This window comes from Zea mays, chromosome 6 (genome assembly GCF_902167145.1).
Source record: "Zea mays cultivar B73 chromosome 6, Zm-B73-REFERENCE-NAM-5.0, whole genome shotgun sequence".
Classification (NCBI taxonomy): domain Eukaryota; kingdom Viridiplantae; phylum Streptophyta; class Magnoliopsida; order Poales; family Poaceae; genus Zea; species Zea mays.
In genome coordinates this window covers 38,336,638-38,348,732 of record NC_050101.1, presented here as the reverse complement: position 1 = coordinate 38,348,732, position 12,095 = coordinate 38,336,638, and the positions used below count along the sequence as shown (strand labels likewise).

The window sequence follows — 12,095 nt, the reverse complement described above, 5'->3', positions numbered from 1 at the left end:
GGCGGAGAGGAGAACCCATCGATTTGGTGGCATAAGTGGGAGCTCATCGAGGCCGGTGCGTTTGGGTAGGTCTACCGCAGGTGAACCTAGACTCGGGCGAGATCCTAGCTATCAAACAAGTGGTGGCGAGGCAGGGGGTTCGGCACGCCGGACCATTATTATGTTTTCATCGTCTATGAAGTTTTGTGGATAGGCTCATATTAAAGAGCCCGAAGAAGTGAAGCTGCTCAAGAACCAGTCTCACCCCAACATTGTTGTGAGTGGATGCAATTTTTTGCTCTCATTAGGTAATTGCTAAGTTGTTTGATTTACTCTCTTTGGTCTGAAAAGAGATATCTTGTGACTGTTCGTGAGGAAGACACACTAAACATTTTGCTAGAATTTGTTCCTGGAGGGCCTATTAATTCAGTCACTTTTGGGGAAGCTCGGTTCATTCCCAGAGCATGTAAGTAATCATCAAACTGTGTGACTTGCAATTCTTGTGAGTACATAGTGGTAGAACTTATCCATTATTTCTGTTCTTTTTTCTGGCAACTCACAACAAGACGGATAAATTTAACAATTGAAAAAGATGATTTAGAAGAATATGGATATTCAATTTATATGTTTATTATACTATTATCTCACTTTAAGGGCTTGTTCGGTTATTCCTATCCCATGTGGATTAGATGAGATTGGAACCTTTTGCGAGATGTTCCTGTTCGTTAGGTAACCGTTAGAGTAATTTATTTATTTTCATTTACTTGCTCCCTTTTTGTTCTTAAATAAAATATCCTTTGTAGATTTTTATCATAGTTTACTTCTTCAAAGCAACCTTGGATGAAAATTCCAGTTTAGCTGATATTGAGGTAGCTCTGATCCCAATCTTGGCAAGGTCATGTGAATAGGTTAATGCCTTAGTGGAGATTATTTGATATGACCTTCAAAGTTCAAACATTTCTTACAATAATAATTGATATCTGTTACTCAGAACCACATTCGAACCTTGTATATGACTTAAAGGTTTTTAATAAAACCAGACTCCACTCCACCAGGAATGACCGCCCTAATCCCCGTCCTCACCTTCATGACATCAGTATTTTCATGTTAGTACACTAACTGCACCCTCATGTAGGCTTTATGTGCGCTCCTGGACAAGCAATTGCAGTTTGGAAGGATAAACAATTGTGGCCTCATGTAGGGTTTATGTCTTCTTATATTTAACAACTCTTTCACCGGACGTCTTGAGGTGACTTTAGTTTCTTGTCTTTTATATGTATCCTAACATAAAACCAGTGCTTATTTTCTATTCGTGCATGTGTAGGTGTTGTAATGTTTCTTAGAATTTTCCAGCAACTTCGATGGGAGGAATTTTGTTTGAGCTTGTGGGCCCAATTCATATCAGTCGCGACCCTGGGACTATCCCACGGCCTGCGGCGAGCTTGCAGCGCTGCTGCGCCTCGGATACGTGGACAAGTCACTACTTGGGACTATTTACACCCCTAAAAGGGAAACACACAGGTACTTGATATCCTCTCCTTATCCACTAGACCACAAATTGTTTTTGTTGTTTACCAGCAAAATCAAGGGGTTCTCTATTTCTTACAAACAATTGAAGTTTCATATGGGAATAAACTGATAGTACACACGGGATTAGAAAATTTACACAATTAAATGCATACAAGAAATAAGCATCTGGAATTTTTACCAAAAACATAGTGTGTTGGACATATATGCAACAATTTTTTTTTGCTAAACATCTACACCAGATTCCATATGGAAAAGAAATGTGATAACCACTATTGGCTATTTACGACATGTTTCATGCAAATATGTTAGCATATCTAATTTGTGTCTAATTTTGTAGATGAAGTTGTTAAATCCAAGCAATAAACTGTCTACACAAAAACAAAGAAGGTATGCCTGAAAGCAGATAAATGATTCTTCTTCTCTAATTGCGTACTCTTTACCTGATTTACATTACTCCCCGCTTGTTATTTTTTGGCTACTGAAACCCACATTTTCTGTTCTTTACAGTTTAAGGAAATTCAATTTTAGAAACTTCAGAGATTGCCAGATGGGTGCCATCCTGATTTTGATAATGATCATCTGTGTTCTGTAAATAATCATGACCTGCTTCCTGAAATGAGTACTCCAAGTGCTGACCTTCATCTACTTCCTGAGACAGGTAAAACAATCTGAAATTACAATTTGAAAGTAGTATTTTTGTTCTGTAGGAGTAGATATTACATTTTTTAATAAATTCATTCTGAAGGAGTGGAAAACATGAGGACACCTAAAAGTCTTCATGCTGAACTTAAGTGTGAACTGTCAAAGCTAAATACGGTGTTAAAGCTACCAATATGTATAATCTTCCTGCTAACTTTTTCCCTCCCTCTCTGCTCCTATTGTTGCATTTAGTGTCCTTCTGATATCATTATTTGTGGAAGTATCTGATCCTCTGGTTCTGAACTATTTTTTCATTATTCACAACTGCGAGATAATGTACGCTTTCTGGCCAACCAGTTCCTTGAATATCTTTTAAATAATCATTTAGTTGTGCGGGAGCCATGGAGCATACTACATGCGTTCAACATAGCCTTGGTAAGCTAGGCACCAACCAGTGTTACTTTGTTTGCTTTTACATTGAATTTACCAAATATGATAAATTTCTTTATTACTTGTTTCAGTGTTGGCATGCTGCTTCTTTTCTGAAATACACTGAGTTGGATCATCGAGAATCAATTGCCCTTACTTCAGATGGATTGAATTATGAATGCAATGAGGCTCCATCATAGGCAGGCTTATAGATATAAATAGGATGATAATACCGTATCAGTTTACGCTTTACAAAACAATTGTCATAGCTTGTGCATGAGTTCTCTCTTTATTTTTTAAAGAAAAAATCAAACAGGAGCACTGCTATTGCATATCTCTACTACTCCTTAAGGCCATGTAGATTGCTGGTATTTCAACAATGCTCTTTTGCTTCACTCAGTGTTCAATGCAAACTTATGTTTGATTATTTGTTAAAAATGTGTAGACATTTGCTGGAGTTATGTTGGACCCCCGATCCATATCTCCTTGTTTTGACAATGCTATGATGACAAAATTTACACTGCATTACCAGGAGCTGGGCCAACATTTACCATCCTAATCAATTGTAGATTCTTAGCAATTCTTGACATCATTGCAATAATTGTATTATGCTGTAAAAAATTTTAATTAAATAACGTCACTGAAATGACGTTTGCGTTGAGAATTGCATGTGGGTAAATGGATCTTGTTCGGGCTTGTTCGGTTATTCCCAATACACATGGATTGGATGGGATTGAAAAAAAATTGAGAAGAAGTTTGACTTGTTTGGGATTCAAACCCATCCAATCCTGTTCAATCCACATGGATTGAGAGCTAACCGAACAAACCCTTCATTGGCGCATAATCCATGCGTACTGAGTTTGTGAATCTTTGTTTAATGGCCACAGTTGTTTTATACAATTATTCCTACTTATGCTAGATTGTGAGACATTGTATATCAACGTATTCATATTGATTTCGTTGCAACGCACCGACACTCACCGATATATATATATATATATATATATATATATATATATATATATATATAGTATTTAGAGCCCTGGGCTCTATTTAACTACAGGAAGCCCTGACCAGTTGCGCAGACCGCACCGGACCCTTTTTGGTTTATTGTACCTAACTATGCTTACGCTAAATTATAATACGAGTTATGCTGATGTGTGTATCAGTTTATGCAAATATAGTCTGCGCATATTACGTGCATCAGGCCCACGATCCGGCCCACACATTCACAATTATTCAGTCCCACGCCGACACTATAAAAACACCCCCACGTCGCCAGTGTGGGGGATAGATATCCCCTGGGTCCACTAAAGAGATAAAAGACCTCACGACAGGCCCAAAGGCCCAATAAATCGTAAGGTCGTTCTTTCGTGGGCCTGGGGAAAGACAATCAACGAAGCGGAGAAGACGTTAAGACTGGATTGGAGCAAACCCGGACGACCTACAACGTCGAACGAGTAAATCGCAACAGAGACCCGACTTTCCCGCGCTGAAGCCCCCATGCAATAGAGCCATGCGAGGATAAGTCGGCAAGGGTTACGTAGGGATAAACTCAAGAGGTTTACTATCTTTCAGCTACTTGTAGCTATCATATCCACGTGTACTGCCCCACGGTCGAGTATATAAGGCCTAGGGGGCACCCCTTCAGAACGATCGATCCTATTTTACTTAGCCACCCACGTCAACTCTCGGCGCCCTCAATCCAGAGAGTCCTATTGTAACCACGCTCATATACTCACCAGGACGTAGGGTGTTACGCACTTCCAAGCGACCCGAACCTGCAAATCTTGTCCATTGTCCCTCGTGCGATCGGCACGAACCATTTTGCTACAGTCGTTGACACCGTCCTACTCCTAAAAACACCTCGAGGGGCAACCCCGGGTGTGCGGTCGGACCCAAAACACCGACAGCTAGCGCGCCAGGTAGGGGGTGTGTCGACGATCCAAGCTAGCTCAATGGCCGTTACCTTCCACAGCAAGATCACCGTGCGTCCCGGATCTGTATTCTGCTTCGGGACAATCTCATCTGTAGCGGATGATGAAGGAATTCTACACCGCCTCGCAGATCTGCCGGAAAAGAAGTCTCCTCCAACAAACTCCGAAAACGCTGGAAAGACGCTACCTCCGGCTCTTCGGAAAAAGATTATCTCCGGGAAGGCTGGAGCTGGAAGCTCGCTGACCCAGAAAACTCCGCTGTCTACTTCCCCGACGAAGGAATGGACACGGATCGCGAGGAAGAAGGAGACCAGGGAAAGGCAAGTTGTTCTTTCCGTTCCTCCAGCCTCAAAGGAGAACAGAAAGAAATTCGTCGCGACAGCAGCACCATTCTACCCCGACGTCCTCTTCATCGGGAGAGTGGAGTCACCCGCCGTCTTTGACGACGAACTGACCGCACCTGGAGAAGAACCACCTCAACGAGAATCCCGCCGACGGAGGAATCGACGCAGGAACGTTCGACGACATCACACGGCCGGGGAACGGGATCCGGAGCAGCCTGTCTCGCGAGACGAGGTCTCGGAGGTAGGAGAAACTCTGGAAGAACACGTCTTCAGGGAACGAAGGAACTCCCGACGACGTGATCGCCGACGGATTCAGGAGCAGGCCGAGCAAGACGCAAGGCAACGCCGGGAGAATCCGCTCTTCGGGCGCAACCTGAACCCCGACTTCGCCCGAGCTATGAACACGCCGAGCGAAGTCGGAGGCGTTCTGGCTCGGATAGCTGACGGACTTCCTCGGACTCCCGACGCCGAGGGATACCGACGCCTGTTCACACAGGCGGCCAACCATCTTCTGCCGCTCGCTCACCCGCCGAACGATCTGCGACACGCCATCAACAGTCGCCGAGACGCGCGAAGCTCTATCAATGCTTCGCGCGAACGGCGGCATGAAAACGAAATTCGCCGTCGGGAGGAGTATGACCGAGATCATGGCTTTCCGACTCAAAGCCAGGCCACCAGGACTGAGTCGGCAACAGCTTCAACTGGCGGTACCACCCGGGGACGGTCGAGGAACCACCATCACCACTCCCCTCCCCGGGACAGACGACATCCCCGACGATAGGAGGACACGTGCGGAGTATCTGCTCTTACTCCGCGCCTTAGGGCCATCCAATGGCCTCCCAACTTCAAGGTATCCAATGTCGACAAATATGAACCTAAGCAGGATCCAGGGGGTTGGCTAGCCGTCTACACCGCTGCTCGAGCTGCCGGAGCATCCGAGGACGTCATGACCGAGTATTTGTCCATTGTCCTTGGGCAAGATGCGCTGCAGTGGCTACGACACCGACCCCGACACTGCATCGACGACTGGGGAGACTTCAGTCGACGCTTCACCGCCAACTTCCAGTCCCTCTCCGACAAACCGGCGCAACCATGGGACCTCAAATCCATCAAGCGCCGAGGGGATGAGACTCTCCGGTCGTACCTCAAAAGGTTCCAGACCATGAGAAATCGCATCCCCGAGGTCACGGAAGCGGCCGTGATTGAGGACTTCTACAGAGGATCCAATGACTCGGCTTTCGTCCGAGCCATACTACAAAAAGCGCCGATTACCTCCGAGGAGCTGTTCCGGGAAGCCGACCTCTACATCACCGCCGATGAGCGAGCTCAGGACCTCATCGGAGGAGCGAAGCCCGCACCAGCAGCACCGCGACGTGACACGAACCAGCCGACCGACAAACGCTGGGAGAAGAGGCCTCGCGAAGAAGTGCACGCCGCCGGACCACCTGCCTCTCGTGCCCGAGGAGGGCCTCGTGGAGGCGAGCGCACGCTGGACGACATCCTCGACGCCCAGTGCCCATACCACAAGGACATGCGCCATACTCTCCGTAACTGCCGGGACTTCAAGCATTCCGTCGGGCACGGCCGACCCTTCCAACCTCTACCGCCTCCTCCGCCGAGGGGAGGACCAGATGAACCGCGACAGCCCCATCAGCCGGAGGAGGGGAGAGGAGGAGCTTTCCCACGCGTTGACAGGGAGGTCAACGTCATCTTCGGTGGACATGGGTCGCAGGAGAACAAAAGACAACAAAAACTCAACGACCGCCAGATACTGGTGGCGACCACCGGACCGCCCGCCCCATACCGGTGGTCGGAGCACCCGATCACTTTCACTCGGGAGGATCAATGGCTCAACTTCGACCATCCAGGCAAGTACCCGCTCCTCGTCGATCCGGTGATCCGAGAGAGCCGGGTAAAGAAGGTGTTAGTGGACGGGGGGAGCAGCATCAACGTCACCTTCCCCCGTACGCTCCAAGGCTTGGAAGTTCATCTCAAAGAGCTCCACAAGTCAGACACTCCTTTCTTCGGCATCGTGCCGACGGAAGGGGAATACCCGCTGGGCCACATCTACATGCCGGTCACCTTCGGGACTCCGGAGAACTACAGAACCGAGTTCCTGAGGTTCGAGGTGGCGAACTTCGACTGCGGGTACAACGCCATCATCGGGAGGCCAGGGCTGGCCAAATTCATGGCCATTCCGCACTATACATACATGATACTGAAGATGCCAGGACCGCAAGGAATCATAACTGTGCGCGCCGACTTCCAAGGCGCCGCAGAATGTTTCCGAGTGGCCATCCAAGCAGCCCTCACCACCAAGACGTCAACGGTTCCTTCTACGCCGGCGAACTCTAAGCCTGAGGAAGACCTCGCCGTACCGGCAAACGAAGCTCAGGCCGTGACCTCTATGCGGCCGACTAAAGAAACTAAGCGGATCAACCTGGGGTTTGCTGATGAGCACAAGACGGCCATCATCAGCTCCAGTTTGAATGACAAATAGGAAAGCGCGCTCGTCCAGTTCCTGCAAGATAACCGAGACGTATTCGCATGGCAACCTGCGGATATGCCGGGAGTCCCTAGAGAACTGGCCGAGCACAAATTGAAGGTCTATCCCCAGGCGAGGCCGATCCGGCAAAAGCTACGTCGTTTCACGCCCGACAAGAGAGAGGCCATTCGTGCCGAGTTAGCTCGCTTGGTCGCGGCTGGATTTATTAGAGAAGTATTACACCCCGAGTGGTTAGCCAACCCTGTTCTTGTACTCAAAAAGAATAAAGTGGATTGGCGCATGTGCGTCGACTATACTGATCTCAACAAACACTGTCCGAAGGATCCCTTCGGGCTCCCGAGGATAGATCAAGTGGTGGATTCCACCGCTGGATGTTCTGTGCTGTCTTTCTTGGATTGTTATTCCGGGTATCATCAGATTAGTTTGGCAAAAGAAGACGAGGAAAAAACGGCGTTCATCACCCCGTTTGGTGCTTTCTGTTATACCTCCATGCCGTTCGGCCTCAAAAACGCTGGAGCGACTTATCAGAGAGCCATTCAAACATGCTTAGCCGATCACTGGGGCAAGCGTGTGGAGGCTTACGTAGATGACGTGGTGATCAAAACAGAGAATCCGGAAAACTTCATCGAAGATTTACAGCTGGTTTTCAATAGCCTGAGAAGATATAGATGGAAGCTCAATCCTGAAAAATGTGTTTTCGGGGTACCAGCAGGAAAGTTGCTCGGATTTATCGTCAGCCACCGGGGAATTGAGGCTAATCCAGATAAGATTGAGGCTATCATGAAAATGGAAGCTCCTCGGTCACAAAAGAAGGTTCAGCGACTCACTGGATGTATGGCAGCCCTGAGCAGATTTATATCCCGGCTGGGAGAAAAAGGTTTGCCATTTTACAAACTACTCAAGAAGGTGGATAAGTTTCAGTGGACTTCAGAAGCACAAGAAGCTCTAGACGCACTGAAGAAATTCTTGACAACACCGCCAGTATTGAAACCACCCCGGCGAGCTACGCCAACTCAACCGGCTGAAGATTTGTTGCTGTATATCTCTTGCACGACTCACGTGGTAAGCACTACGTTGGTAGTCGAGCGAGTAGAAGAAGGACATGCCTATCCAGTACAACATCCTGTTTACTTCATCAGTGAGGTTCTAGGTCCCTCGAAGAAAAAGTATCCTCAGGTTCAGAAGCTATTATATGCAGTACTTCTAACTGCCCGCAAGCTGCGTCACTACTTTGACGACCACAAAGTCATAGTAGTTACTGGTTTTCCAATAGGGGACATTCTTCACAACAAGGAAGCCATTGGCCGAATAGCCAAGTGGGCTTGCGAGTTGGGATCCCATGATATCGAGTTCTGACCTCGCACCGCCATCAAAACTCAAGCACTGGTTGATTTCGTATCGGAATGGACAGAACAGCAAGTACCAGACAATCCAGAAACTGCAGAAGTATGGCGAATGTATTTCGATGGCTCGCTAAAGCTGCAGGGAGCAGGAGCAGGAATTCTCTTCACCGCACCTGGAGGCGAACACCTTAAGTACGCTCTCCAGCTGCTATTCCCGGCCTCTAACAACGCAGCCGAGTATGAAGCTTTGATACATGGATTAAACATCGCCATATCACTGGGTGTCAAGAGACTGATGGTATATGGAGATTCTCTGGTAGTCATCAGCCAGATAAACAAGGAATGGGATTGTTCAAGTGATTCAATGGGAAAATACTGCGCCGCCGTCTGAAAACTGGAAGATAAATTCGAGGGTCTGGAGTTTCATCATATAGAAAGAGATCGGAACACGGCGGCCGATGTACTGTCCAAACTCGGATCCGGTCGGACTCAGGTCCCGCCCGGGGTCTTCGTACAAGAAATTCTCCAGCCGAGTATCTCGACGGATCAAATAGAAGAGTGCAACATCATAGATCAACCCGAGTCAGACTCTGACGATTGGAGACAGCTGATTATTAAGTATATAAAGAATGAAGAAGAACCAGATGACAAGAACTCGGCAGAACGCATTGCCAGACAATCAGCTCACTATACACTCATTGGGGAGGTATTATACAGGAGGGGCGCGTCAGGTGTCCTCATGAAGTGCGTTCTCCCATCCACCGGGAAGCAACTTCTGGAGGAAGTCCATGCAGGACAGCGTGGAGTACATGCAGCATCCAGAACACTAGTCGGGAAGGTTTTCAGGTCAGGATTCTATTGGCCGACGGCGAAGAACGATGCAGCCGAGTTAGTTCAGAAATGTGAAGCTTGCCAGTACCTGTCAAAGCAACAGCACATGCCAGCACAGCAGCTACAGACCATACCAGTAACTTGGCCTTTCGCATGCTGGGGATTGGATATGATCGGACCTTTCAAGAAAGCTCAAGGGGGATATACCCATGTATTGGTGGCAATTGACAAGTTCACTAAATGGATAGAGTTCCAGCCCATTGCTTCTTTAACCTCTGCTAAAGCCGTGGAATTCATACAAAGCATAATATTCAGATTCGGGATACCAAACAATATCATCACTGACTTGGGATCCAACTTCACCAGTTCAGAATTCTTTGACTTCTGCGAGCAAAAGAGCATTCAGATCAAGTACGCATCTGTAGCACATCCAAGAGCCAACGGGCAGGTCGAGCGAGCCAACGGAATGATATTGGAGGCACTCAGGAAAAGGGTCTTCGATAAGAATGAAAAATTCGCAGGAAAATGGATAAGAGAACTGCCTTATGTTGTTTGGAGCCTGAGAACCCAACCTAGCCGAGCCCTGCATGGAAACACTCCTTTCTTCATGGTCTATGGGTCGGAGGCAGTGCTACCTGCTGATCTCAAGTTTGGGGCGCCAAGGTTGATTTTCGAAAGCATAGCAGAAGCCGAGGCCACCAGGCTGGAGGATATTGATGTACTTGAGGAAGAACGACTGAACGCAGTAATCCAATCAGCACGGTACCAGCAGACTCTAAGGCGCTATCACGACAAGGCTGTGCGGCAACGTTTCTTTTCGATAGGAGACCTCGTCCTCCGCCGAATTCTAACGGGGGAGGGACGGCACAAGTTATCACCCTTATGGGAAGGGCCTTTCATAGTAGCAGAGGTCACTAGGCCCGGATCGTATCGCCTCACCCAGATGGATGGCACAGAAGTTGGGAACTCCTGGAACATAGAGCACCTCAGAAAGTTTTACCCCTAGCCGTATTTCAAAACAGCTAGGGCGACCATGTATTCTGTAAAATGGAAATACGTCATCAATAAAGAGAGATTTCAAAGATACTCGGCTCGTTTACGATTGACTTGCACGCTTGCCTAACCCAGGGTGACCACTATGCCCTACAAACGGAGCAATCGACTTAAGTCGGCGACGACTTAAGGCGGTGCAACATGCTCACGCTTACTTAACCCAGGGTGACCACTATGCCCTACAAACGAAGCAATCGACTTAAGTCGGCGACGACTTAAGGCGGTGCAACATGCTCACGCTTACTTAACCCAGGGTGACCACTATGCCCTACAAACGGAGCAATCGACTTAAGTCGACGACGACTTAAGGCGGTGCAACATGCTCACGCTTACTTAACCCAGGGTGACCACTATGCCCTACAAACGGAGCAATCGACTTAAGTCGGCGACGACTTAAGGCGGTGCAACATGCTCACGCTTACTTAACCCAGGGTGACCACTATGCCCTACAAACGGAGCAATCGACTTAAGTCAGCGACGACTTAAGGCGGTGCAACATGCTCACGCTTACTTAATCCAGGGTGACCACTATGCCCTACAAACGGAGCAATCGACTTAAGTCGGCGACGACTTAAGGCGGTACAACATGCTCACGCTTACTCAAACCCAGGGCGACCACTATGCCCTACTAATGGAGTTATCGGCTAAAGTCATTGATGACTTAAGCCGATATAGCATACTCGCGCTTATGCAATTCAGGGGATGACTTCCATATCCCACAAACAAACTTCATAATTATCGTGCAGCATTACCACAAACTCGCGAACTAATAAATTCTGATACGATAAGAAAGTAATCATGACATTCGAACGATAAGCTGATATCCTCTAAATAAGTACTTGATCATACTAACCGCGCGCTCATAGCACGCGAAATGTTTCTCTATTTTCCAATGTCTTTCTCAGGAACGACTGACGAAGAAGGCCGATTCGAAGAATCGGGGGCAGCATTCACATTGGCTCTTATGTCTTCAGGGACAACCACGCCGGGTCTTCTCATCAAGATTCGTCCTGCCCGAATAGCCTTGTCCAGGGCTTTATCACGCTGAGCTTTGAGAGTAATAGCAGTTTCCTCGGCAACTTTAGCAGCCAACTGAGCAGTTTCTAACTCCTGAGCAATGGATTTCTTAGAAGTTCGGAGTTCCTTGATGGTGGCATCCTTCGCTGACAGCAATCGCCTAAGACTGGTCACTTCATCCACGGATTCTTGCAACCTACAGCGCTGATTGTCCAGTTCTTCCATCGTAAAACGGTGGCTCCTCTCCAAGATGGTTAGCGAGTTGCTAGAGTCTCGATACAATCTGTCCAGATTGTCGCGAGAGGCAGCAAGGATATGTTTTTCTTCCTACAAACAAAAATCAACTCATTTAGAATCCAAGCATGTAATAAGGCAAAGCACGGTTTTGTAAGTTACCTTTTCAGAGTCAAGCCGAGCATGAAGAGAAGAGCTCAGAGCATTGGCGTCATCCAAAGCAGCGGAGACCTGATTCAATTCAGTCTGGCTC

General features: G+C 47.6%; 1 pseudogene; it reads left to right on the top strand.

The window, feature by feature from the left end:
• Positions 1-1,319: 1,319 nt before the first annotated feature.
• Positions 1,320-2,777, top strand: LOC118472170 (helicase protein MOM1-like; annotated as a pseudogene).
• Positions 2,778-12,095: the final 9,318 nt, after the last annotated feature.